Source organism: Gymnoscopelus microlampas (assembly GCF_963454915.1).
Source record: "Gymnoscopelus microlampas genome assembly, chromosome: 11".
NCBI classification, from domain to species: domain Eukaryota; kingdom Metazoa; phylum Chordata; class Actinopteri; order Myctophiformes; family Myctophidae; genus Gymnoscopelus; species Gymnoscopelus microlampas.
The window spans coordinates 15,056,481-15,059,195 of NC_139948.1; the positions used below are offsets into that span (position 1 = coordinate 15,056,481).

A 2,715-nucleotide genomic window follows, 5' to 3' on the forward strand; every position below is an offset into this window, starting at 1 on the left:
GGTTAAAAAGCAACAACAAGTGAAGAGTATGTATCTGGAATATGACGGTTAACCCCAATGTCTTCCGGTTTCGGTCGCCTCCTCTCACCTATGCATACATGGAGGCACCCACACGAATGCAAACACAGCCCGTGTAAACGCCAACGTCATCGTGGAGCCGGACATCATATCGTCGTCTCTCTGTCGGGTGGAAGGCTCATATGTCCGAAACTGTCACTTTTCAGGAATCAAATTCAAAAGCATCAAAAGTTGCAGATCTGCTACTTCTGATGTTTTTTTGTGACGCTGTAGAACAGGGGTTTTCAACCGGTGGTCCGGGGACCACCAGTGGTCCTTGAGGGGGTTCCAGGGGGTCCCCAGCCAAATTAATAGTTAGCAACCAAATTGACCCTTATATGTCTGTAACTCTGAGAGTGTACACATGGAACCAAATGGACCCTCACGGGTCCATTTGGTTCCATGTGTACACTCTCAGAGTTAAATGAACACTGATGATGGTGATACAGTGTAGATTGGGACCCCCAAGAAATCGAAATAGTTGAGTCCCTGGCATATCATTTCAAATGGGGGTCCCTGGGCTAATATTTGTCAATTTGGGGGTCCTTGACGCGAAAAAGGTTGAAAACCACTGCTGTAGAATGATCAAGTTGGGGCGCTAATTTACGAAGAAACACAAAAGGTTAAAATATGGAGTCGAGAGCTTTCTGCGCGACAGCGACGACATCCACTGTATACCTCCAGTTGTCTAGCGATGCATCACTGATCTCACCGTCAAATGTTAAAGCTCAACAACAACAACTTTACTACAGGGTCGCCACCACCATGATTCAGGTTTATCCTCAAACTGGAATTTATATTGATCACAGATAAGATCACCCCCTCTGTCCGGTTTTATAAAATGGCATTTTAACACTGTCTCGTTATTACTATAGACAGTTTTGGGAGAATGCTTTGTTTTTTTGCTATTCATGAATTGTCTTACATTGTGTGAAACGGACATGTTTGTATGCAGGTCGTTCTACACTGAATGCCAAAACCAAGTCAGTTGGAGCTGTGGGGTTTTAGTGGGGAATGAGTTAGCTTTAGGGTTCTACGGTTTATATACCGTATAATATGATTAAGTGGAGGTATGTGCCTGTTCTTCTCTATGAATACTGCACAACTGATCTGTATTATTACTCATTCCCATTGTTTTGTGTGGGGGGCATTCCTGGCTGATAAAGCTAGTTATTTTATCATGTTTATCAATAGGAAGTGATTGTGGCGTTCATTTGTTATTAATAATACAGTATTAATATTTTTTACAATGCAATCATTGTAACAACAGCCATCATTGTAATTGTCAATCAGGGCTAACAGCACAATGCAATATTGTCGATAATCCAGGCTTTGAAACCAATCATGTTGTTTACAAAATTGTTGCTGTCGGGTCAGGAAAATAGGCTATTTTCACGACTTTAGCTTGACACTCTTGTATGACGAAGTAGAGCACTAAGTGGCACATTTTATGAAAAATATAATTTAAAAAAAAAGGGGAGATACCAGGTTTCCCCCCGACAGCAACGAAATGGTGATTAACTGGAACCCATGCATGGTAGTACACATTGTGTAGTACTTGAAGTGAACACACTGACTATAGGTGTTGTTGGTCTGTGTGTGATGATGTATTTGTGCCTGTGATTTCTACAATGTTACCTTGCCTTCCATGCGCAAATAAAAGTCAAACACATTCTTTTTTTTTAAAGATATATATATATATACTTTGAGCAACGCATTGTTTTTCTCTGTCTTGAATAATGGTTTTGTGGGATCTTTTTCATTGCTGTGTTGCAATAAAACACCTTTTGGAACTTGTAGACTTTTGTGTTATTGACTTTCAACCTGGAGTCCTTATTTTGGTCATATCATTATAGGTCAGGGGTCAGCAACCTTTAATGTCAAAAGAGCCATTTTGGACGAAAAAAACATAAATACAAAATCTGTCTGGAGCCGCAAACATATATGAGTCTTATAATGAAGGCAACACGGGCGATCAAGTGTATATTAGCCTATCAAAATTACTAAATACAAATGCATGTTAATGAGCATTATGATAACTTCTCGCAGCAGATCAAACATACAGGTAATCCAGCAGCATTGGCTGTGAAAGCAAACAACTCTGTCTATGAACTATTCAATTCTCTATTTTCCTCTTTACTTTTTGGCATTTGGAATCACACCGGTTTGTTTACACAAGCCACCTGTCTGGCTCCTCGCCAATAAATGTGTGCAGGCTATGACGCAAATTTTAGTTGACCGAGATGTTGAAACGTTTTATTTATTCTACACATTTTTACAAATATTGGAAAACGTAAGAATGTATGTTTCGTGTTTGGCCTACTACAGCAACATTACATTAAAATTAAGCTGTGAAGAAAATTAATATAGTTCATTTCCATACATTTTTTGTGAAGGTACAGGGAGCCACTAGGGATGAGCTAAAGAGCCACATGTGGCTCTAGAGCCGCGGGTTGCTGACCCCTGTTATAGGTGAACATTTTTAAACATTAGAAAAAACATTCTAAACTAGTGGAAATATGTTATCTACAAGCTAACATTGTGTGTGGCGTGCTGAGAACTTATTGATCAGCTATTTTTGTTTGGGGTTTTTAGCACGTGCTTAAGCGGTTACGTCAGGTTATCAATTGTTTTTATTCATTTATATCACAGAACCAA

At 39.5% G+C, this 2,715-nt stretch overlaps 1 protein-coding gene across 1 annotated transcript in view; it reads left to right on the forward strand.

Annotated features, from left to right (window-relative positions):
• coro7 (coronin 7) overlaps positions 1-375 on the forward strand; it is a 193,251-nt gene extending 192,876 nt beyond the window's left edge. Inside the window, exon 28 of the mRNA XM_084071513.1 lies at positions 1-375. This exon is cut by the window's left edge and continues 514 nt beyond it. The gene's annotated coding sequence lies outside the window, so the exon portion shown is untranslated.
• Positions 376-2,715: the final 2,340 nt, after the last annotated feature.